The sequence below is a fragment of the Papio anubis genome, chromosome 4 (genome assembly GCF_008728515.1).
Source record: "Papio anubis isolate 15944 chromosome 4, Panubis1.0, whole genome shotgun sequence".
NCBI classification, from domain to species: domain Eukaryota; kingdom Metazoa; phylum Chordata; class Mammalia; order Primates; family Cercopithecidae; genus Papio; species Papio anubis.
In genome coordinates this window covers 13,736,555-13,763,668 of record NC_044979.1, presented here as the reverse complement: position 1 = coordinate 13,763,668, position 27,114 = coordinate 13,736,555, and the positions used below count along the sequence as shown (strand labels likewise).

The following is a 27,114-nucleotide window of genomic DNA, read 5'->3' as shown; positions in this document are numbered from 1 at the left end:
TAGTCTCCAGATTCATGGTCATGAAAACAGAAGTTGTGACCCAACTCATGAAGCTTCTAGGAGCTTCTGAATTGCCAATTGTGACTCCTGCTCTGAATTGCCAATTGTGACTCCTGCACTAAGAGCCATAGGGAATATTGTCACTGGTACAGATGGACAGGCTCAGGTTGTTATTGATGAAGGAGCACTTACCATCTTTCCCAACCTAAAACTAATGTTCAGAAGGAAGCTACATAGACTATGTCAACCATCATAGCTGGCCTTCAGGACCAGATACAGCAAGCTGTGAACCATAGATTAGTCAGTGTTCTCCCTAAGACAGATTTTAAGACACAAAAGGAAGCCGTAGGGGCTGTGACCAACTCTACAAGTGGTGGAACAGTTGAACAGATTGTATACCTTGTTCACTGTGGCATAATAGAACCGTTGACAAACCCCTGAACTGTGAAAGATACCAAAATTATTCTGGTTACTCTGGATGCCATTTCAAATATCTTTCAGGTTGCTGAGAAACTAGGTGAAACTGAGAAACTTAGTATAATGATTGAAGAATGTGGAGGCTTAGACAAAATTGAAGCTCTACAAAACCATGCAAATGAGTTTGTATATAAGACTTCGTTAAGCTTCATTGGGAAGTACTTTTCTGTAGAGGAAGAGGAAGATCAAAATGTGCCAGAAACTACCTCTGAAAGCTAAACCCTCTATGTTCAGAATGAGACTCTTGCAACCTTTAACATTTAGATCGTGTAAGCTGAGGCATACAGTTGTTGTGTCCTATGTTTGGTATAAGTTTGTGTTGCTGTTTCTCCAAGAACTGTTTTTAAATGTGTTTTGTTATTGTAGCATGTTTTACAGTGAAACTTGAACAGTTCCAACATGTATATGCCATATGAAGCTTGTCCTCTGAATGGGTTTTGTATTTCTACGTGGAATTTCATGTCTCTTGGCATCCTATAAATAAAGATTAAAGTCCATCCTTTTATTTACTTTGAAAAAAAAAAAACCAAGACTGTAAATCCATACGTCAATTTAAAAAATTAACTTATGGTTATGCTTTTCTAATCAAATATTCAGATTCCCCATATTTTTATCTAGGTCTTATCTGTCACACATAACTTCAATATAGACATAATCATGCTGTATAACTTGTCGTATCTTTTTTTTCAGTTGTGTACATTTTTCACTTTGCTAAGTAGTTTTTATACTTGTAACTTTAATAGCTTCATGTTTTATGATTTTTATTAAGGAAAAATCTGTTGTTAGATAGTCTGGCTCTTTATATTATACACTACTGCATATAATAGTGCACAGTACTATTACTGCATATTATCCACGTATTATATTATTAAATGTTTTTATGCATGTGGCTTTTTACTTTTGGATGGCATATTTAGGATATCGATAAATGTAAATATTAGATGGCTATTGATTGAATGTTTGTTTCTCTCCAAAATTTACATGTTGAAACACTAATTCCCAGTGTGGTGATATTTGGAGATAGGGCCTTTGGGAAGCGGTCATGAGGATAAAGCCCTCATGATGGAATCAGTGACCTTCTAAGAGACACAGGAGACTGCCTGCCTGCCCCGGCCCCCACCACGCTCTCTCTCTGCTATGTGAAAACGTAACCAGGAAGAGGACCCTCACCAGAAACCACAATGGCACCTTGACTTTGGACTTTCCAGTCTCCAGAACTGTGAGAAATAAATTTCTGTTGTTTAAGCCACCCGGTTTACGTCATTTTTGTTATAGCAGTCCAAATGACAAAGACATTGATGGGAAGGTATAGCCATTTTAATAACATGTTGTAGATTGCTTTCTAAATTTTTATGCCATTTTCCCTCCTAACTTTGTTATGAGTTTTGTTTTAAATATATATTTATGATTTTATTTTACTTTGACAGATAAAATTATATGTACTTATTGTGTACAACGTAATGCTATAACGTGTATATACATTGTGGAATGACTAAATCTAGCTAATTACCATATGTATTACCACTAATAGTTATCATTTTTGTGGTGAGAAAACTTAACTCTCCTAGAATTTTTCTAGAATACAGTATATTGTTATTAACTACAGTTTCCATGTTGTACAATAGAAAGACAGATACTGCATGATCTCACTCATACGTGAACTAAAAAAGCTGATGTCATAGAACTAGAGAGGAGAAGGTGGTTGGTTACTTGGGGCCGGGGTGATTTGGCTGATGTTGATCAAAGGATAAAAAATTTCAGTTAGGTAGGAGAAATAAGTTCAAATATGTATATTTTTATACACAGACTCACTGATGTTACATTTTCTTTTGGTAATTATTGCTTTAAGATTTTTTTTATCAAATCAACTTTTGGGATTTAAATGTTTTTGCTTATTTTAATTTAGTATGCACTAAATAGCTGTGTGATGTATTACCTAGAAAGAAATGATTTTGTCTTTATGTCTAAGTTTTATACATTTTTGTATTATTTCATTCAATATTTTTTTCAAAGCTAAGAAAGTTATTTTAAAAAATAGATAAATATTAAATTTATCTTCTAGCAATTTAGAATTCTTCTCTTCTTGTTTAATTTTTCTGGAATTTATTTTAGAGTGAAGTCCTTTCTCAGTTCCATTTTTCAAATGCGAAAATACAATTCTGTAGCATTTATAAAAATAATTTTGAAAGAAGAGGGTTTTTTAAATGACATGAATTAAAGGAGATGTGGCTCAAATGATCAACAGAGAAATAGGAAAATATTTACAAATGGTAATTTATTATAATTGTTGATAGATTTATTAAGTGAGAATAAGTAAAAGCAAGAAAATTCAACGGGTTTTTGTTTGCAGTAAGATCATTAAAAAATCCATGTCTAAAAATTATATCAGTCCCAAGAAAATCTTTACAGAAGCAACCCATTTTACCCTAAGATTTGAACAGTTTCTTGATTAGATTAACACAATTCCCCAAATGTCAGCAGGAATTAGCCTAAATGATAGGCATTGTTAGAAAAGTTAATTTTTAGAGCTATGTAAGGATAAAAAGAAATGAAGAAATTATGATGGAATTTAGAAAAACTGCTATTGTCGAGTATGAATTTTTTACTTACTTATCAAACACTCTAATACACTCATTTTCATATTAAAATAAACCTATGGAGCATTATCATTTTTATTTTATATACGAATTTGCGGTTTAGTAGTTAAGCAACTACGCTCACATTTTATAAAGTGTCAGAATCCCTATTTAAATTCTAGTCTGCTTGAATGCAAAGCCTATTTTAAAAATCACTTTGCTATACTATTTAATAGCTTAAAACATGGACAAAGATGCTTTCATATGAACACTACTGTATACAATTTTGCCCCATCTCCTACAAATATTCCATATAAGGTTATAATTTGGACCTAAGTTTCTTAAATCTTGATAAAATGTCAGTCCATCTGCACATTGATGAATGTTTCATTCAAAAGAGATAAACAAACAATATTGGGCACTTACATGGCACAGTTTGAGCATTATATAGTGAAAAGGTAATGATCTTGTATGGTACCTTCTCACAGGGAATTTCCCTTCTATGTAGGTTAGTTAGGTAAATAAGTTCAAGATGATATTACAGATTGTAGTAAACAATTTTGGGGTGCTTAAGTTGTTGCCCATGTTTCTGACAACTTTCCGTATCCAAAGGGTTTGGGCACTCATGCTGCGTATCTTCTCCGTTAGCTATTACTGGTTCATCCTGTGGCCCACTAATTCTAGCAGTTTCAACCATTCTCTATCAGTATGAGTTGAGCTCTGAATGCTAATGAATCCTTGCATATTGCTAGACCGTATAAATAAACACAAGAGCTATGTGGCAGTCATATGACAGTATGTGGCTGGAGAAAATGACAAAACTGGTTTGCAAAGATAGAAAATCAAACAGAAATGAATAAGGAGCCAAGATGAGAGACTGAGAAAGAAAAACCAATATATTTTTTCACATCCAGTCTTTTTTTCTGAGGGTGATTACATTCATTTTCTATTTCTATAATTACCACTTAACATTTGGTAGAGTTGTTGCCACTGAAATAAAAGTCTCAATACATACCATAATAAGAGACTGTCCTGGATACAGAAGGCAGCAAAAAGAATACTGTTGTCAGTTTATTGTGCATGACGGCTAGGGAACAGGCAGGACTTCATTGTTAGCTGAATTTTTGAATGATGAGCTGTGTCTATCAGTCAAACAGACTAGGAAGTTGGGAAGAGAATTCTAAATACAGTTTGACAGAAAACCAAAGACCATAAGGCTTGATGTGGTGACATGGTGACTCTGAACTCTTCCGTCTGATAATCCTTAGTATCCTTAACCTGAATTGTTATGTTCCTGGCATGTATAGACAGGGTATTAAAAGAAATGTTTTCAGAGAAAAAAACTTGGTTTATTAATTACCTGGAAGTGCTGGCCGTAAAACTGAATGTTGGATTCTAGTCAAGCACAATATACTGAAATAGATCAAATGACTCTAGTGAGTTGAAGGGTACATGCATTTTTATATCTACAGAAGTGGAAAAAAAAAAAAAAAACCCACACAAGTATTCCATCATTCATGGTCTCTGCAGACTTAATCTTTAAGCTTTGAAATATCTTGTTCTCCTTCAGTATCTATATAAAAGCACCCATTTAAAAAATGAAATAGCTTTCCAATTTACTCCACTATTGTCTTAATTGTTGGAACTTGAAGTTTTTCCTTGGAGGTCAGCTTTGGTGAAGTTAGTCCTTTGCTGTATCCTGGCCTGACTTTCCATCTTTACCAGCTTTTGAAGTGCTATTACCAGGTGGGAAGGAATCATGGCAACTCCTCAGCAGTCCATGGTAATCCAGCTCCCAGAGCACCCAAGTCATTGCTCTACCAGCCATGAGAATAGCATTCCAGAATTACCTTTATTCCCAGCGTTTCCATGGTAAACACGTGGCTCAGTTACTAATAGGAAGAATCTCACCGAACATTCCAGAGCCCAGGTGAAATTTTTATTTACTTACTTTTTATTTTTTTTAGAGCAAAAGAAGCTGAAATATATCAAAGCAGCCAAATAACAGTAATATCTGGTCTCTAATATATTTTACTCCATTCCACAGACTATGGTGTGGCAAGATAAGCTTTAATTTCACTTCTCCTTTCAGACCCTGTATTCATTCCTTCCTTATTCAAGGAATACACCTTTGGAATAAGTATGCAAACTTTTTAATAGAATAATGCAGCTGACTTATGCTGTGAAAGACAGCCAAGAGAGAAAGGTTTTATATTTTACAATGGCTCTAACTCTTAAGTATCTATCCCATCTAGTGATTCATTGAATTTCCATTGAACAGCGGCAGAGCCTCTTATGTAACTCCTTGAAGATGGAGCCTGGAGCCCTAGGGTCAAGGACGGGCAGTAGAGGAGGCTCAAGGGGCATGAAAGAAAGCGAGAAGGAGAGTGTTCAGAGTGAAGCAGCTATTTTTTAGGCATAAAGGGTGCATTTGTAAGGAGTGAAGGAAATATCTGTGCGTTCTTGCTACTTTGTGTGCTTCAGTGACTATCTAGTACAAATGTATTTGTTCTGATAATGCACTACGGGTCCTCCCAGACATTTTGGAACTGAGAAGGGAATATACTGCTCTTCTTCCATTACACAATCGCATTCTTGTCTTTGTTTTCAATCTGTGTTTTGCCCCTGCTCTATAGGACTGTTTATGCTCTGATCAAGCTGATTTATTGATAGTTCTTAGATCCATCAGGTTTCTAGTTAATCATTCTTTATGCAAAAGATTTTGTTTTGGAAATTTATAATATATATTTACTTATTGGCAGGTACATGAATTTAACATTTTTATAAATACTGGTAATTTTCTCTCCAAATAGGTAGTACCTATTGAACATAAATGTAATTTAAATTGAATTTACCATTAAAAGTGCTGACGAGAATACTTCAGTCTTACTGCCATTTAAAAGCTATATGATATCAAACTAAAATGTTTGCTAATCTAGTGGTAATTTTTGTTAATCTGATTCTAGTTTTAACTTGCATTTATTTAATGTCATGAGTTTTAGTATTGTTTGAAATGTTTATAAGCTATTTCTGTTTTTCTTTCTGTTTGCCTTTTGTGGTTACATTTTTATGCTCTTCACAGGATTTCTGATTACACTTTTGTTTTTTCCTATTGGTTTGTAAGAGTTTTCTGTATGTTAAAAAATATATCTTTTATCTGTCATATTGTTACAATATTTTTTCTTTGGTGGTTTTATCTTTGACTTATTATGGATATATACCCTAGTAAAAATCTACTAAGATTAATAAGAGAAGCTCGCTGGATAAAGAATAACCTTACAAAACTCATAGGTCTTATCTATACTGAAAACAATTTATTTGAGTTGAAAATGAAGAACAACAAAATGCTGACAAAACTATAAAGTATTTTGGAATAAATTTGAAAAGACTGATCAGTATCTCCACAGAGAAATCTATACATTGTATTAAGGGAAAAAGATCTGAATAAAGTTTCAAGTCATACCATGTTTCAGGATGCAGAATATTTCTTTTCTATTTTCAAATAAATATAAACATTTAACAAAGTGCTACTTTACTTTTTTTTTAAATGTCACATTTAAAACTAAAATGGATAAATATTAGAAAATGGCTTCTGAAATTATGAAACAATCAAATAGTGATAGGGTTCTTGGCTTGTCAGATACTAAAGCTCACTACAAAGTCACTAGAATAAAAAATGATGATAGCAAAGGAATAGGTAAACAGTAAAAGAGAACCAGAAGTATATGTACTGTATGCAGAAATGTGATATGTGACAATTGTTGCATTTCAGTTCATTTATTGAAGCAGATGGTTTCTTTAATAAGTGGTGCTAGCAAAAAATGGCTATTCAATGGAAAAAATACAAGTATATTGTCCTGCCTCACATTATGTAGAAGTTGAAATATAGCATAGATAATAGTTTAAATATTAAAAAATAAAAAGTGTGGAAGAAAACATAGAAAAACATTTTTAAATATCTTAAAGAATATTTGTTTAAGCAAGAAAACAAACCCACAAACCTTAAAAACTCCCTAAAGATTAAAAGGTATATAAGCCCAGAAAAAACATATAAGCAAAATTAAGCTAAAAGCAATAGTCTCAGGGAAATAATTACAGTATTTCTGTCAGATAAAGAGTTAATATATAGAGTTTACCAAAAGCATTGATAAGAAAAAGAGAACAGTCAACAGACAAGAGGCGAAGTGGAAGTATATAAACAGGAAACTCAGTTAAGAAGGAAACGCAAATGCCAGTAAATCAGTAGATGATATTAAACCTCCATTATAGCAGAAAAATGTAAATTTTAAAAATGAGCTTATACTTTTTGCTCGTTACATTATCAAAAACTAAAAAGCAATAAAGCTCAATGCTGTCAGAAAGGTAGGCAAAGGGCATTCGTGTATTGGAAGTTGGAGGTTGTCAGGTAATAATGAAAATCAGTAATTAAAAATATATATAGCCTTTTATCCAGCAATCTCATTTCTGGGAATCTTTCTTATATAAATCAAAACACTAACATATAAAGATTTTACTTTACAAAATGGTAATGTATTATTTCTGTGGTGAAAAAAAAACCCTAGAAAAATCATTAACATCCATTCATGTAGGAATGGTTAGAAAACAGAGGCATTTATGCTCTGCAGATCTGAGCATCAACTGAAATAAATCAGTTTTTTCTTTTTTAGAGTAGAAGATTAATTAAACAATGTCCATTCCATAACCACCGTTAAGTATTTTGAATGTCATTGGTAATTCAATGGGATATTATGTGGCTATCATAAAATGAGTTTGATCTATATTTATTGACTTGAAGGGATGCCCATAACCTGTTTAAGGATGAAAGAAGTAAGTAACAGAGAAATAAGTATCATATGATCTTACTGTTAAAACAACAGATAAAAAGAAAACTAAACATAGTTGGAGATGGGGCCCAGGAAAAGACAGGATAGGATTAAGAAAGGAAAAATACTTTTGCCAGATAGAAAAAAAGGTACAATACTAAGGGAAAATTCTATCTTTCTCAGTCTTATTTCACGATAGCACATAAAAGGATCAAGTAACATTTAACATCCTGATGAAGAGCAGGCTGCTGAAAACACTGCTCTGGAAAGTGGTGACTCTGTGATACTTCCCCATATGCCCAAATTCCAAGGAGAAATCCCCCAACTAACAGGTACTCTTTAATGTTTCCTGACTCACAAACTTGTGTATACCTTTCAGCCTCAGAGTGGCTGTCAATCCTAAACAAGCCACGTAACAGTTGTTTCCAGCAATGGCAATGTAGTCTTAGGGTTAAAAGCAAAACTTTGTCTATGAACAGATGATTGGATAAAGAAAATGTGGTGGTGGCCGAGGTGGGCGGATCATGAGGTCAGGAGTTCAAGACTAGCTGAGCCAACATGGTGAAACCCTGTGGGCACCTGTAATCCCAGCCACTCGGGAGGCTAAGGCAGGAGAATCGCTTGAATCTGGGAGACGGATGTTGCAGTGAGCTGAGATCATGCCACTGCACTCCAGCCTGGGCGACAGAGTAAGACTCCGTCTCAAAAAAAAGAAAATGTGTATATATGTATGTGTGTGTGTGTGTGTGTATATCGAGTAATAGCTCTATATATTACTTGAACATAAAAAAGAATAAAATCATGTCTTTCGCAGCCACATGGATGGAACTGGAGGGCATTATCTTAAGTGAAATAACTCAAACAGAAATTCAAATACCATCTGTTCTCATATGTTGGAGCTAAACACAGGGTACACATGGACATACAGAGTGGAGTAATGGACATTGGAGACTCCAAAAGATGGGACAGTAGGAGGGATAAAAAAATTACTTGTTAGGTACAATGTTCACTATTCAGGTGATGGATACACTAAAAACCCAAGTTCTACCACTATGCAACATATGCATGGTGCTTATATTCCACCACTATGCAACATATGCATGGTGCATAATACATACATAGGAAGTCTGCATTTGTACCTCCTCAATCTATAAAAATTAAAAAAATATTTAAAGCACAACTTTAGTTCTTTAATCCCTCGGAATTTTCATTTATCTGTAAAATGGGATGGTAATGTCTGGGTTTTATTGTAAGTATTTCATAAAGTAGCGTATGCAATTTATGAGTCAATAGGAAGCTATCAGTAAATAATGGCAATTATTATTGGGACATATGTGTATTGTCTTCCTAGTTGTATTTTCAGCAATTTCTTGAAGGTTCACGGAAAGTGATCACAGGTGGTCCCTTGGCTCCTGCCTCCAAGGCACAAATTTTGATGGCCAAGTATTACATGAAAGAGAGAGACTAAGCTGAATAGCTGGGCCGGGGGTCCCACTGGGATGAGATCACTAACAGTTCTTTATTGATAACTACCAGAGGCAGAGACTATATTTTTTCCCCAATATGTGTTACCCCTTTTCCATTACAAAATAATCCCAATTTTATGCTGGGTGGTAATGTGCCTGTCTAAATGACCACATTGTTTAACTCCACTTGCAGCATGGTTGCCTTGTAACTCTGCAGAATTGTTAAGAGTGACTTCTTTAGCATTACCTGAAGAGAATTGGCTCATCTGAGGGGAGCATTTCTTTTGTTTTCCTTCTCTTTCCAGGTAACAAAAATGTTTATGCAATTGCTGGGATTTCAATAAAGATGGTATGCTATGAGGTAATCTTACAAATAAAAACCACCTGCTAAAATGATGTAACAGAAAGGTTCAAGGACATTAGACTCTTTATTACAGTGGGGAATCATAATAGTTCTGAGATTCATATCTCTGGATGTCTTTTAAAGGAATCTGTATTATTTAGGCTGCTCTTACCTTGAGGTTCTCACTACATGCAACCATACTTGATCTAACTAATATGGTTAAGTCCTTAATTCTTCCTCGAGGCCTACAGTTTAAAAGGTTATCAGGAATGGGAGAGATTTAAAAAAATGATATTTAAATTTGTTAGATATTTTCTGAGAAGTATGAAGTAAAATTTTAAAATCATAATATCAAACTCAATAACACATGGCACAGTGTTGATAAGATTGCCTGATATGCCAAGATTGTCAGCAGAGCAGAGCCTGGATCCGTTGTCACAAAATTGCCTAGAAATTCTTAATTTCAGGTCAAGGCTTTCCAACTAACTACAAAGATAAAGCAGTATAGATGAGCAATAGGGTCAATTCTCATAAACTTCAATGAGGACATTATAAAACAGGTTTTCATTTCCTTTTATGAGGTTTAATGCCAAAGTATGTCAGTTATTTTTGCCAGAGAGAGCTGTTCCTGCACCTAAGTCACACATAAAACTTTTCATGATCCAAGGAGGACTGAAAATCTACTCAATTGCCCAAAAGTCTCAATTTATATCGAGTTGTATTTTACCTATTTTCATAAAATGTCTTTAGTAATCTATCGACACTTAAGTACTTTGATATCCATGAAGCAAAGCTGTGAGTGAAACTTCTGTGATATTCCTGAGGGCCTGGAATGACCTTCAGTATTCAATGTTAGCCAAAGTACGAAAATTCACTCTTTTCAAATGTAAATCATTTAGTTTACAAAATCAAATATTAGATTAAATATATACTTGCACATGACGTTTTTAAAAATCGTCATTGACCGTTAAGCAGTCCTTAGGGCTTTATGGACTATAAGAAAACACAACATATTGAGATGATAGTTTCTACAGAGTGAAATTCATATATGCAAAATTCATCTGTGTAATGCACAAAATAATGGCAGCTAGTGGGAGGATGCAGAACTATGAAATGATATAAATTCAAGAAACAAAACACATTCTTGTAAAATCTTCTTAGTTAGCAAACCAAACTAGAAATCACTAAAATGAGATCTATAACACATTTTTGTAACAGTATACATTTTTTTGTAATACAATTAATACCTATCTTCTTTTGTTTCTAGAAATTTGAATGTCTATTTACTCCTACAGTTTCACAGAAACTTGCTTCTGGCATTTTAATCAAATATAGGTCTTTTCCCTGGTTACGACTCTTGAATTATTACTTTTCACTCATAGTGCCAATTTCTTAACTTGTTCTATTTATTTTATGCAATAGTCTTCAAGTCAGAATCTTCAAAGAAATCTTCATATGAGTCATTAAAATGCATTTTCTAATTTGTTTGGCCAGATTAAAATATATAACATGATTTACATATAAAATTAGATGAAATTTTCTTATGCACTTTTAAGAGGGGCTGTATGGATATTTGAAAATTTTATTTGGCAACTATCAGAAGTCACTGAACATTTTAATTGCAACGAAGATTGGTTGAATTAGTCTTGATCTACTTATTCTTCAATATTTTCAATTAAGAATTGTCATTGTACTGAAATAAATTATGAAAATATTTACAATGATTATGTGCAAGTAATAGAATTATAGGTGCTTTTGATTACCTTATAGAATCTTCCTTGGATTCTTCAAATTTTCCATAATAAGCATTCTCCAGACTTCGAGCTGGAGATTTGTGTGTGAGAGGCTTATTGGGAACTGGTCTTGAGAAGAGCTGTAATACAGGGAAGGAATCAGGGTTGGGCAGAGCAAGAAGTTGAGCTGTGATGTGAATGATACAGAGGCCTCTGCCAATTCCTCTTTTGCTCAGGACCGGGGACAGCTCTTCAAAGAAACCTAATAGGCTTTACTTCCCATCTTCTGGTAGAGCATGTGTCTTACCAGGACATCCTGGGTGATCATAATCTCTTGTTCACTAATACCTGCTGATAGGATGTTATCACATCATTCTGTAGAATGTCCAGAGAAGGGGTCAACAAATTTCAGTCCATGAACCAAATATGGCCCACCACCAGCTTTTGCAAGTGAAATTTCATTGGAAAACAACCATGCCTATTTGAGACTTGTCTGTGGCTTTTTTTGTATTTTCATGTTTGCAATGTATTGTATGGCTTGCAATGTCTAAAATATTAGTATTTGCTGTATAGCCCTTTACAGAGAAAGCTTGCTAATCTGTGTGGTCTGGGCCATCTTCAGATTATATTGTGAAAGAAAACAACTGAGTCAATAGAGCTCATTAATTCACTGCTACAGGTATACCCTACATATGGCCATGATGAAAAATCATAAAAATAAAATCTTAGATATGCTCCTCTCTGGCTATCACTAATTACTAATTATCCTTCTAGTTCTCTAATTTCTTTACTTCTACTCAGCCTAATCTTTGATCTTAAATAAGAACACCACTCCCTTGAAGGAGGCACAGTGATTCTATCATCCACCTCCTTGTTTTATGGTCTTTTCTATTTATAGGTGCCATAGTCTATTGGATTCCACAATTTCCATCACACTGTAACTAGTACTGTAAATGTTTTTAATTCCTATTCTTACAGCTATATCACCTCCCCTTTTACTTAACCTGTTATACATCCATGCTAATCAAAATTTATAGCCTCCAATCTTGGCTGGACTTGAAAAAGCTTATATTGGCTTCTGGTCATCTCCTCCGAATTTACAAATAAATTATTTTAAACGTTAATACTCTCTTCAAAAGTTTCCTAAATAGTCTTCATAGTGAATGATCTTGTATCCTCCCACGTAGAGAAATAGCATGCTCTCAGTGTCTCCTTAGTTTGGTGTTTGTACCTTATGCTTTGTCTCTTTTTAAAAGTTTTATCCTGACATGGGAAAAGCAAAGCCCTTCTTTCCTGATTGCTGTGACCTCTTAATCTATCATTCTGTTCTCTCTTGGTTCCTAAGTCATTTTCCATGCCTCACATTCAGGGATAGAAAAGTCCTTATTTTTTTCATCCTGTGGAATAAAACTTGTATCATGGATTCTTTGCTTAGCTATTATTTGGTCTACGGTTAATTCTCTCAGCTGTGATTCTTGGCATATAAAAACCCAGGAATATTTTAAAATACATTCCTTGCATGTAAAATCCCAGAAAAATTTTTTCTTTCCATAAAGTCTGGAGTTCTAGACTATTGTCTTTCTCTGAAATGAAAAGATTCTAACTAAAACTTTGTGCTATGATTTAATGCATCTAGCACAAATGTCCTTCCCTTTTCTTTCCTACCAAAAATGTCCTTCCCTTTCCTCACATCATTCTCATATCTTAGTTTTAATAGTCAAGTAGACACATGGGGTAGTAAAAACTTCCAATTATGGAGAAGCAAAAACTTACTCCATAATCCAAAACATTAGTCTGTTATTAAAACCTGTGTCAACTGTATCTGTTTATATATTTGAATGAATGAAAAGTATTTTTTAATCCATTTGACTGTTTAAAATTACCTCCTTAATGACATGATTCATTTACAAAATATGTATCATGGAAAAAGTCCAACCTAATAAATATATATCAGTTTTATCTACGGCATAGAATTCCACTATAAAGTGGATATATGATTATTTCACTTACCTCTTATTCACAGTTCTTGGGTTACATTTTAACTTTTCATTATAATTTTTATATTATAAACAATAATGGAATTATTTGTTTACTTTTTCTTCCCCACTTGAAAGCTTTAGCACTGTGTTCTTGGTATATTCACTTTTATACTCTTAAAATGTTAAACTCTACCTGCTACCTATTAAGACATCAACTTATATATGTTTAATTAATAAAGGAATCAGTTAATTCCTTACTTTAATGTATCTGATAAACTCTATCAATAATATTTAACTGACTGCTTAGACAGAGACAGCAAGTGTGTGAGAGACTCATTAATAAGATAGGGAAATAAATTATAGTCTATCATATATATGACATTGATTTGAATATGAAGAGTACATTAATCACAAAAATCTGGTTGTGGTATCATTAAGTATGATAATTTTAAAATTATATGTACACATAAAACCTCAAGAAAGGGGAAGATTAGAAATTCTTGAGCAATTTAGTGAAAACATATGTGATTTGGCTATGTACATCTGTATTAAAAGTAGAAGAAAGAAATAAGGGACATTTTCTCTATTTGCTAACAATATGACCTTATATATAAAAAATTCCAAAGACTCCATTAAAAAAATGTTGGAACTGATAAATGAATTCAGTAAAGTTGCAGATACAAAATCAAAGTACAAAAATCAGTAGTGTTTCTACACACTGATAATAAACTATCCCAAAAATTAAGAAAAAATCCCATTTTCAATAGCAAAAAAGAAAAAAACTTAAGCATAAATTTAACCAAGGAGGTTAAAGACCTGTATATTAAAAACTATAAAACACTGTTGAAAGAAATTGAAGAGAACACAAACAAATGGAAAGATATTCCATGTTCTTGGATTTTAAGTATTAATATTGTTAAAATGTCTATGATAGAGACACCTACAGATTCAATGAAATCTCATCAAAATTCCAATGTCATTTTTTAACAGAAATAGAAAAAATTCTAAAATTTGTGTGAGACCACAAAAGACCCTGAAGAGCCAAAATAATTTTGATCCCAAAGAACAAAGCTTGAGGTATCATACTACCTGACTTCAAAATATACTGCAAGCTATAGTTATCAAAACAGTATGGTATTGACATAAAGACAGACACCTAGATCAATGGAACAGAACAGAAAGCCAGAAATAAACTTGCACATTTGTGATCAATTCATTTTTGACAATGGTGTCAAGAACCCACAATGGGGGAAGCATAGTCTTCAATAAATGGTACGGTGAAAACTGGTTATCCACATGCAGAAGAACAAAATTAGATCATTATCTCACACCATATACAAAAACTAACTCAAAATTGATTATAGACTTAAATATAAGAACTGAAACATAAGACTACTAGAAGAAAACGTAGAGTAAAAACTCCACAATACTGGTCTGGTCTGGCAATGATTTTTTGAATATGACCCAGAAAACGTAGGCAATGGAAACAAAACAAAAATAGACAAGTGAGACAATGTCAAACTAAAAAGATTCTGCACAGCTCAGGAAACAATTAACAGAATGAAAAAAACAATCTACAGAATGGGAGAAAATATTTGCAAATTATACATCTGATAAGGTATTAACATTTAAAGTTTATAAGGAACTCAATTCAAAGCCAAAAAAAAAAAAAAAAAATGAATAAAAATGGAAAGGAACCCACAAATATTTCTCAACAAAATGCACACAAGTGCCCAAAATATTCATGAAAAAATGCTCAGCCTCATTAATCTTTAGGTAAATGCAATCAAAACCACAATGTTAGAATAGCTACGATCGAAAAAGATGAAAGATAAATGCTAGCAAGGATGTGAAGAAAAGGAAACCCTCCCTTGTACACTGTTGGTGAAAATGTAAATAATACAGCCATTATGGAAAATGGTATGGAGTTTCCTTAAAAAAACTAAAAATAGAACTACTATATGATCTAGCAGTCCCACTTCTGGGTATACATCCAAAGAAACTGCAATCAATATGCTGAGGGGATATCTGTACTCCCACATTCATGGCAGCAAATTATTCCCAATAGCCAAGATATGAAGTCAATGTAAGTGTCCATCAACAGATGAATTAGAAAATGTGGAATAATACATATATGTATGTGTGTAAATATATATACAAATATGTGTATATAATTCAGCCTTAATAAAGAAGGAAACTTTGTTATTTGTGACAACATGGATGAACCTGGAGGACATACGCTAAGTGAAATAAGCCAGGCACAGAAAGATAATACTGCAACTTGAACTCATAGAAGTTGAGAGTAGAATTATGGTTACCAGAGGCTGGAGTGGAGCGGGGAAGAGAAGGAATGGAAAGTTGTTGATCAAAGTGTTCAAAGTTGTAAAGAGGAGGAGTAAGTTTTGAGATCTATTGTAGAGCGGGGTGACCATAGTTCATAATAATGTAGTATACATTTCAAAATAAGAGTAAATTTCAAATTTCTCACCACAGAAACTTATAAGTGAGGTGCTAGATATGTTAATTAGCTTTATTTATTTATTCCCCATTATATATGTATATGAAAACATTACATTGTACCCCATAAATGTATACGACTATGATTTGTCAATTAAAAGTATTAAGAAATGTAGAAGTAAGTGGGAGAGCACAGGTTAATCTCAAGAACAGAATTACTTTCTACAGCTTGCAAATGCCAAATCAAGAATGGTTTTCATTGACACAGTTGATGTTCACCAGGGTGATATAATTTTAAGGCATGGTAATACCCCTCCTGATAGAAACACCTCTCCAAGGACTTATCACTGATGCTTGAGAATCCACCGTTGTCAGTTAATCCCTTCAGGTTACTAAAACAATTATTCCTTTTTGAAATGCATATACTCTTGAGAAATCATTTTAATAACTGCAAGACATTTTAAATGAGAGACATAAGACTGATAGCCATGGAGAATACAGGACAGGGTAGAAGAAAGGTCATTGGTATTAGAGAATTAAGAGTCAATGGCAACAGTGTATGCTATCCAGACTCATTGGCTCTAAAAAGAGACCCTAGGTTTATGAGTTACCTCACTAGATGACCTTTGATTCTCACCTCTAGCAGTGACTGTTCACACATTTTAAAGTGTTTGGATTGCAAAAGAAAGGAAGCTAAAGAGAAGTGCATGCTGATCCCTCAAAAATCCATAGCTCCAGTTCCAACCTTCCTCCTAAACTCTGTACCTGCATCTTCATGATACCTCTGTTGGGATGTTGTACAGATATGCCAAACTGAAATTTTCTTCTATAGACTTTGCTTTCCAAGTGTCTATTACAATGTTTTTTATGTAATACTTGCTTAATAGATATTTCTTCAATGACTACATGTAGAACCTTTGCTTGATCAATTTGCACCGCAGATGATTACTTACTGCAATGTTGACCTGGTTAATCATAGATTATGGAATCCAGAGAAGACTTCAGAGATTTTTCTAATTCAAACCACTCATTTTATTTTTGAAAAAAAATTGGAGGGAAGGTAAATTTCACCAGGTGGCACGAGTAGAAATAGAATTCAGGTCTCTTGACTTTAAATCATATGTACGTTTAGGTCTTATTTCTACCTAGCAATTTGGATAATTCATTGTCTAATTACTTTCTAGCTTAAGCATATTCTTCCTTCATACTCAAGAGTATTATTCAGCTTCACAGCTAAACTATATCAGCTTAAGTTACTAATCCCTTTGCTGATTTTAGATTCAATTTATGGCATAATATTTTTTTACACTTCCTTTCCTTTCAGAAAAAACACAACTGAAATTATTCAAAATGTCTCTGATTTAACATGATACACTGTTTGAATGCCATGTAGTCCACAGTCTCCCTAGGAAATACAGTCAATTTAAACGGTACTGATTTCATCTCAATGCACAGAAGTCCTTGTCACTTTGTAAAATATCTTGTGCGGTGGGAATCTGTTTTTTAAAAGGTCAAAAATCTTTCGGGTTTAGTGAATCAATACCGTCTATTCAGGGATGAACTAGTGCTCCCCTATTCAGGACAGTAGATGGACACATTTATAAGAGCAGTAGAAGATGTTTCTAGGAGAGTGGTGACATGTTTTAAATTTCATGTGGAATTGAATACAAACTTGCTACACTTGAACAGACCAAAAGATAAAATGTCGGCCTACGAACTGGGAGAACAGGAAGCTTCAGGCCCATGGCAACAGAGGGATAAGTGATACAAAAGGAAGTGGATTAAATAGTCACTTCTGAATCTCTGACCACATCTTCTCTCACAGCAATGGGAAGTTCTAAGGGTATGCAGTTGCCAGACTTTGTAAACAGTTTGGTGGTTGAGTTAGCAATAAACTCTGAAAAATATATTAATGACACAGGTTCATAAGTCAATGGCTTAACGTAGGGGTCATTATTCCTTGATGGTTTATGGTTTTGCTGTGCTGCTTTTCTCAAATCACCTAATAATTTCTGAACATAAACTCTGTGTGCAACTTTGGAGCAATTAGGCCTACCCTCATCAGAAAGAGAAATGAGCCCGTGTCTGTGCCACAGAAACATGAAGTTGGAATTATAGACTAAAATAGAACTCAATTAACTTTGTTTTGATTATTTTAAATTCCCCTGACTTTCACAATCATGGAACCTGTGGGCTGATAAGACCTGTGTGGTTTGTATCCTTACTATCATTCTCCAGATTATCTGTCTTCTCTGCTTGAACACCTTTAGCAATGGGAACTGAGGATTTCCTAAAGCAGATCATTCTTTTTTTAAGATAATTTGCATTTTAGGAATTTTTTTATGGAGCTGGAGTTAGTTTTATTTTTAAATCATTGACCAATTAGTTGTCTAATTACGATTTTGTATTGTCTCTGAGATGCATAAGAGATCTTTTTTCTTCTCTGGTACTAAAAGGAGGTACAACAAAAAGAACATCTTGGGCTTCCCCTGAGGTTAGAATATATAATCAACATTATGCAGTATAAATAATACTGAATGAGGCCAATAGTTTTGACCGAGCAGCTTTCTTCCTCCAAAATATACAAGCAGTCTGAACATTAAAGCAAAATTTACAAATAAATATATGTTTCAGTTCATTCAAAGACTTCCCCAAAAGTCCAGGGAGTCATCAATGCTGGGTGGAGGCCTTTCCATTTTCTCTCCTAAACAGAGGAATCCCCCACCTTTCCACCAGCTGCTGGAGGAGTGATTTTAATGTCCGGGTAGCTGAGTTCTTCCTCTCATCTCAGCCCATGCAACTCTCCTTCTTTTAGTCTTCTTTTCCTAGGCGGAGCAATTTGTTTTTGAGCAAAAGGAATGGAATCATGAATTTGCATACATGTCTCAGCATTAACACCTTTTGGGATTAACTTCTTCAGGTTTACAGGCCTCTTTATTTTTTATTTATTTATTTATTTTTTTTTGAGGCGGAGTCTCGCTCTGTTGCCCAGACTGGATATAGGCCTCTTTATGTTTTTCCTGTTTTATTTGTCTCCTCCTCTATCCTAGGACGACAGAAAAGTTCCCAGGTTTGTCCAAGCTGAAGCTGGTCTGCAGCGGCTGGGCTAGCAGAAAGCCACTTGGGCAGGGCAGGTGGAGAGCAGGCCATCAGAGCAGTGTGGGCTGCAGAGAAAGCAGAGGCTCAATAGGAAACCCCTGGGGGCACAGGCAGGACAGGTGAGGTGAAGGGGCTGAAGAGTGAATTCAGGCCTTAGGCTTCTGGGACACAGGTTTCCATGGAAAGCTTATGCCAGCCTGAGCTGCAAGGTTGCCGAGGCACTGCTGTGGGCCTGTGCCTCATATAGAGCTCCACAGATATTCTTGAACCGGTACTGTCCATTCACAAGCTGCAGTCAGGGACCTCAGGACAGTCTCCCTCTCCACCCTCTTAATGCTGTACTCCCTTTAAAGGAGAGAAGCTTAAAGGGATTCCATCACCTATCACAGAGCATATATTGAAGGGTGCATTTCAAGTTGAGAGCCTTTAATTTCATAATTGGCACAGAGAGATCAAACTGAAACCATTCAAGTCAACCTTTCAATCTTGCAGTGTGACCTTGCATAAAGGCAGGACTCCGGTGGAAGCCCTGACTCCCATTCAAGTTACAGGTCAGCCTGAGGCCAGAATTTAACAAAGTGTAAGACTGGAAGAAATTTGAGAGATAGTGAACCAAAGATGAGAGAACATGAGGGACATGTTGTTTGAATACATCTTTGTGAAAGATTTTGACACAAGACTTTAATCATAGCTGATAGGTCCTTGACAGTACTGGTGGTAAATACACTTTTATAGAAAACAAAGAAGCGTGGAATCTTAGATATGTAAAACGAAAATCATAGTAAAGAATCAATATCATGTACTCAAAGACCTAGAAAGGACCCAGAAGTCTTGGAAATTTCCCTGGGATTTTTTTAAACCTGCTCATTTGCTTCTAAATAAACCAGCATCTCTCTAAAATGCCAAAGGTGAGGTGAAACAAACAAGCAAGCAAACACATGGTTTAAAAAAATTGTTTTCCTGATTATATCAGGGAAAATGTCTTCTCACAGACTTTAGGGATTCAAACATTTTAAAAATGTATTTTAAAGACAAATGTCACGTTACATTATTGTTCTCTAGTATTTCTAGTAGTGCAAATAGTTAAATTTCCTCTAGGTTTAAATCTGACTTTATGGATTAATCTGTGAATCAATTGTAAGTAACATTATTACTATGAAAAATAAGTTTGAAGTTTTAGAATCATTCATTTATAAACAGAATATAGTTTTTACATTGGGGAATATCTTTAGTTATCAATTAAATACATGGTTGATAGAGTTCATGTTTAAAATTAAATGCTTTTAGAATACAATAAAATCTTAGTAAATGTCAAGTTGTTAGTCATTAAAATGTGATTTGGAAGAATAGCATGCATTGTTTTCCAGTGGTGAAGGTTCAAACAACATAATTGCAATAATTAATAGATTTTTCATTAAAACGTCAGAATTACTTTTCTTCATGGAATAAAGATTCCAAACTTCTCCATAAAATGTTGTTGTTATTCTGAACAACTGCCACCACCATCTTAAGTCTCCAATCCAAAATAATAACAAAGAAAACCATCTTTCAAGAAGTAATAAAACCATATGACAAGTAATAAAGGGAAAAAAGCAAAATTCTAAGATGCCATGTTGTTGAGTACAGATATTCAAGTTTAATAGCAGTTTAAAAAGCATGTTATTTCAGCAAGAAGAAAAGAAATATAAAAAGAGGCACAAATTTAGAAATTAGACCCAAACTAAATTTCAAATGCGATTTGAATAAGATAGTCCCCAACTTATAAGAATATGATCTGTGATTTTTTGATTTATGATGGTGTGAAAATAGCATTCATTTTTGAGAAACTGTGCTTTGTATTTTCATTCAAAAAAAAATTTTTTTTTTGAGACAGAGTCTCGCTCTGTCACCCGGGCTGGGATGCAGTGGCGCGATCTCAGCTCACCGCAACCTCCCCCTTGCGGGTTCAAGCAGTTTTCATGCCTCAGCCTCTCCAGTAGCTGGGACTACAGGCATGGGACACCACAACTGGCTACTTTTTGTATTTTTAGTAGAGAAGAGGTTTCACCATGTTGGCCAGACTAGACTCGAACTCCTGACCTCATGTGATTCACCTGCCTTGTCCTCCCAAAGTGCTGGGATTACAGGCATGAGCCCCCGTGCCCAGACAATTCAAATTTTTAAATAATAACTTTATTATGGAATAGTCTCTGTGTTAAGTGATTTTTTCCTCAATTGTAGATTAGTGTAAGCGTTCTGAGGATGTGTAAGGTAGGTGAGGCTGAGTTACGATGTTCACTTTGTTAGGCATATTAAATGCATTTTCAACTTATATTTTTCACTGAAAATGAGTTTATTGGCTCTAATCCTATCATAAGACAAGGAGCATCTGTATAGAGATTATAGCCATAGATTCTCAAATTGTATGAATGAATTGTACCATGGTAATTGCGAACATGATGTGGTGAGAAAAAAATATTTATTTCCACCTAGAGTCTTGGAGTTTTATTACAGGCCATTACGAAGATACTACAGAGTGGGTCCTTGTATCTTTCATTCAATTTCCCCTAATGGTTCCATCTTACATAATTATAGTACAGTATCAAAACTATAATAGGAAATGGATGTTGGTACAATGTGTATCAGTCTGTTTTATGTTACTATAAAGGAATACCTGAGGCTGGGTATACTTATAAGGAAAATAGGTTTATTTGGCTTATGGTTCTGCAGGCTATACAAGAAGCATGGTGACAGTACCTGCTTCTGGTGAGGGCCTCAGAAGGTTTACACTCATGGCAGACGATGAAGGGAACCTGGTGTGTCACATGCAAAGAAAACAAGAGAGAAAACATGACAGGTTCATTTTAAAAAAGAATTTCAACTTTTATTTTAGATTCAAGAAGTACATGTGCAGGTTTTTTACATGGTATGTTGTGTAATGCCGAGGTTTGGGGTACAATGGATCCCATCACCCAGGTACTGAGTACCCAATAAATAATTTTTCAACCCTTGTCTTCCCTTCCTCTCACCCTCCACTAGTAGTTCCTAGTATCTGTTGTTGCCGTGTTTATGTCTATGAGTAGTGCCCAACATTGAACTCCCACCTAAAAGTGATAACATGTGGTATTTGGTTTTCTGTTCTGCATTAATATGTTTAGGATAATGGCCTCTAGCTGCATCCATGTTGCTGCAGAGGACATGATTTCATTCTTTTTTATGGCTGTGTTATATTCCATGGTGTATATGTACCACATTTTTAAAAATCCAGTCCACCACTGATAGACAGTAGGTTGATTCTATGTTGTTGTTATTGTGAATCATGCTGTGACAACATACAAAGGCATGTATCTTTTTGGTAAAACATTTATCATCTTTTGAATATTTACCCAGTAATGGTATTGCTGGGCTGAATGGTAGTTCTGTTGTATGTTCTTTGAGAAATCTCCAAACTGCTTTCCACAGTGCCTGAACTAATTTCCATTCCCACCAACAGTGTACAAGAGTTCCCTTTTCTCTGCAGCCTTGCCAGCATCTGTTTTTTGACTTTTTAATAATCACCATTCTGGCTGATATGAGATGGTGTCTCATTGTGATTTTATGTTTCTCTGATAATCAGTAATGTGGAACATTTTTTCATATGTTTGTTGGCTGCTTATATATCTTCTTTTGAGAAGTATCTGTTTATGTCTTTTGCCCACTTTTTAATGATTTGTTGTTGATGATTAGTTTAAGTTCCTTATAGATTCTGGATATTAGACCTTTGTCAGATGCATAATTTGTAAATATTTTCCATTCTGTAGGTTGTCTGTTAACTCTGTTGATAGTTTCTTTTGCTGTGCAAAAGGTCTTTAGTTTAATTAGGTTCTACTTGTCAATTTTTGTTTTTGTTGCTATTGCTTTTGAGGACTTAATCATAAATTCTGTACCAAGGTCAACATCCAGAATGGTGTTTCCTGGGTTTCCTTTTGGGATTCTTAAAGTCTGAGGTCTCATATTTAAATCTTTAATCCATTTTGAGTCAATTTTTGTATATGGTAAAAGGTAGAGGCTCAGTTTCATTTTTCTGTAGATGGATAGCCAGCTCTCACAGCATGTATTGGATAGGGAGTCCTTTCCCCATTGCTTATTTTTGTTAACTTTGTTGAAGATCAGATGACTGTAGGTGTGTGGCTTTATTTCTGGATTCTCTAAACTGTTTCATTGGTCTATGTGTCTGTTTTTGTACCAATTCCATGCTGCTTTGGTTATTGTAGCCGTACAGTATAGTTTGAAGTCAGGTAATGTGATACCTCTAGCTTTGTTCTTTTTGCTTAGAATTGCTTTGGCTATTTAGGCTCTTTTGGTTCCATATGAATTTCAGAATAGTTTTTTTCCAGTTCTGTGAAAAATGACCTTGGTAGCTTGATAGGAATAGTGTTGAATCTGTAGTTTGCTTAGAAGAGTATGGCCGAACATTTTTAACTATATTGACTCTTCCAATCCACGAGCATGGAATGTTTTTCTATTTGTGTCATCTATGATTTCTTTCAGCAGTGTTTTGTAATTCTCCTTGTAGAGGTCTTTCACTTCCTTGGCTATATGTATTCCTAGGTATGTTATTATTATTATTATTATTATTTTAGCTATTGTAAATGGGATTGCATTCTTGATTTGGCTCTCAGCTTGAATGTTACTGGTGTGTAGACATGCTGTTGACTTTTGTACATTGATTTTGTGCCCTGAAACTTTACTAAAGTAATTTATTAGTTCCAGGAGCCTTTTGGCAGTGTCTTTAGGGTGTTCTAGGTAAAAAATCATATTGTCAGTTAAGCGAGATAGTTTGATTTCCTCTTTTCTTACTTGGATGCCTTTTTTTTTTTTAAAATTATACTTTAAGTTCTAGGGTACATGTACACAACGTGCATATGTATTGTTACATATGTAAACATGTGCCATATTGGTGTGCTGCACCCATTAACTCATCATTTACATTAGGTATATCGCCTTTTATTTCTTTCTCTTGCCTGATTGCTCTAGCTAGGATTTCTCAGGCTGTTATGAACAATCAGATAATTAATAGAGCAAGAACTCACTCATTACCATGGGGATGGTGGCCACCCATTCATGAGGAATCTACCTCCATGAGGCAAACACGTCCCACTAGATTCTACCTCCAACACTGGGGATCACATTTCAGTGTGAGATTTGGAGACTTATCCAAACTATGCCAACGTACACGTGTAGCTCTATGTCATTTCGTCACATGTGTATATTCATGGAACTTCCACCACAGTCAAAATACAGAACTATTTCATCACCACAAAGATCTCCCTCTTGCTGTTCCTTTAAATCACACCTACTTCTCTTCCCCGCCCCCCGCCGCCATCCCTAACCCCTGACAACTATTAATTGTTTTTCATCTCTATAATTTTGTCAGTTCAGGAATGTTATGTAATGGAATCACACAGTATGGGATCCTTTGGGAGAGGCTTTTCTTTTTCCCACACGGCATAATGCCTGTAGGATGCACAACGGCTAAGTAGTGTGTATCAATAGTTCACTCATTTTTAATGAGCAGAATTGTTTATTCTAATAATGGCTTTTGGCTCCTCTAGATTTGGCTCCTGGCATGGTCTCTTGCTTTAATGAGGTATAGGAAAAATCTTTTAGCTATCACTAATACATTGGAGGAGTTCCGTAGATAGCGTAAACTAAATACTGGGGAAATGGAGATATATTTCAAAACCTTTCATACTCGTGGAGCATAAGTACTTGGAGAAATAAATATGTAACATTTAAATATGTAAATATTTAAAACCAATCGATTTGAAATTTAAGATTCAAGAGATGTTAGAAGAAGCGTTATATAAAATACTGCTAATAATGGAAGTGGAAAAACAGGATTAGATTGTTTTTAATAACAAAGACTAGTGAGAAGAACATGTTTCCGTTAGAAATTGTTTTTTTGAAAAACAATCGATGTGAAATTTTTACCATGACATATTTAAATGTTTAGGCTTTCCATTGAAACGTTTTCATAAATAGCACGAGTAGAAACATTAATTGGATAAACTTTGGATTTCCTTCAAAACATGCAATTTAGAGTTGAGACATTGAGAATGATACCAAAATCTACCACCTGGTGGCAGTATATCCTAACTGCATACTTCAAAAGTAGGCAGGTGTTGCGAGGGGTGGGAGAGGGTGGCAACTTGGTGAATGCTGAACCTGGTAACAAGTTTGTACTTTAAGTCCAAAGACTTCACACCAAGTAGTTGAAGTTGGGTAGGTGTTTCTATCAGTGCCTAGACAAAGGATGCAGGAGACATGTTGTACTTTCATGAAGAAAAGTCTTTGAAAACTATTCTGGCCCAAATTAGTTTTCCAAATTTCAAACTCTAACACTAGAGCGTGCCTGAAAATGTCCTAAACAGTGTAATATTAATAAGTGAATGAAAGTGGAACTCACAATGGCCTTTTAATAGAGCTCTTTCATACAGCAGTTCTCAGCATATGTTTGTGGCACCATGCCAAAACGCAGCACAGTAAAAGAGCCTCTAAAGAGTGAAGAAACTATGCCGCTTCCCCTACCCCTGGCAGAATACTAGAGGTTTATTTTCTTTAGTGGGTAACATAGAGGGTTTCTGAAAAAGGATTCTTCAGTTACAGTTGAAAATGGAGATTCTGTACTGTCAGCAGTTCGATTAAGTGCACACAGGCGTGTATGATGCTGATACTCTCTTTTCCTCTTCTCTTACTAGGCTCCTAGCATCAAATAACCAGTCTGCTATCCTTAGAACAGGAGAATGGAAGAACTTTCTCTGGAAAGTCTGGTCAATGAAAGAGCAAAGCTCCAAAAATATTAACATCACTGGTTTTCCAATGAAATGGCACAGTCAGCTCACCTTATGATAACATGAATCTCTGAGAGGATTAACCTACGTCCTCAATGAATCAACTCATTAGTTTCCCACTTTCAAATAAGAAGAGAAAACTGAGAGTTGCCAAATAGCTGAGGAAAGCCTCTTGCATAAAAAACAGAGAGGAAGAAAATGAAAAGAGTAAAGAAGACGTTTGGAGGAAACAGAGACTATGAGGAGGAAAAAATTTTAGAAATATCATCACAAATATGCTCAGCTACAAGGAGATATTGTAATCATGAAACAAGAACAGGTGCAGTTAAACATGGACATGCAGGACACAGATACCTTTTTGAAGTTAAAAATATAACTAAAAATTCTACTGGAAGTATTAGAAAATAAAACAGAAAGCAAAACTAAGAAAGACAAATGGAAAAACGGGAGAAGTAAGAGGATCAGCAAGCACAGTTTGTGTCTTATCTATTGAATAGCAAGTTTTGGAAACAGAGTAAATAGAAATGGAGAAAGACAAGAGTTATCAAGGCAATAATTTAAGGAATTTTCCTAGAACTGATACAAATGAGTTGTCAGACAGATGGTCTTACTGAATGCCTAGAAAAATAGGCAAAATTCAGCCCTCATCAAGGCAAATTACTAGAAGACTAGCAGCAAAGAAAATCCCTATATCCTTCTTGAGTATCACTGTCCAATAAAGTTGCCACAAACCATATGCGACGATGGAGCTTTTGATATGCATCTAGTCCAAACAAACATGCAATAACTGTGAAATACACGTTATATTTTGAAGACCTAGGTTTTAAAAGCTTGCAAAATGCTTTCTTACAATGATTTATATTGATCACTTCTTAACGATAACATCTGGATATATTTGGTTAAATAAAATGCTAAAATTAATTTCACCTGTTTCTTTTTCATATTTTAAAACATGCTATTAAAATTTTAAAATTGCACATGTGGCTAACATTTGTAGGTTACCTTATATTTCAATTGATCAGTGCTCTTCTAGAGGAAATAAAAACCGCAAAGAATCATGAATCATGTGGGTTCTCCATGATCCTAGAAGCTAGAACACAAAATTCTGAAGGAAAAATCATTTTCCATCTAGAGTTTTATAATCAGGACAATTATCAACCAAGAATGCAAAAAACATAAAGATATTCTTAGGTATGTAGGTTCTCAAAAAATTTCCCCTGAATACTTCCAATCTTAGGGAAATACTGGCAAATATTCTCTATTAAAATAAGTAACCTAAGAATGAGAAAGGTATGGGATTAAAAAGAATAGGAAAATCAGTACTTTCCTATTTTATTTCTGATAGAGGA

At 34.6% G+C, this 27,114-nt stretch overlaps 1 long non-coding RNA gene and 1 pseudogene across 1 annotated transcript; both read left to right on the top strand.

Annotated features, from left to right (window-relative positions):
• Positions 1-14: 14 nt before the first annotated feature.
• LOC108585198 lies at positions 15-725 on the top strand (annotated as a pseudogene).
• A 15,265-nt stretch (positions 726-15,990) lies between these two features.
• Positions 15,991-26,686, top strand: LOC108585199. Its single transcript, XR_001901310.3, has 2 exons — positions 15,991-19,072; positions 25,673-26,686. It is a non-coding gene; the product is annotated as an uncharacterized LOC108585199 (long non-coding RNA).
• The last annotated feature ends 428 nt before the right edge of the window (positions 26,687-27,114 follow it).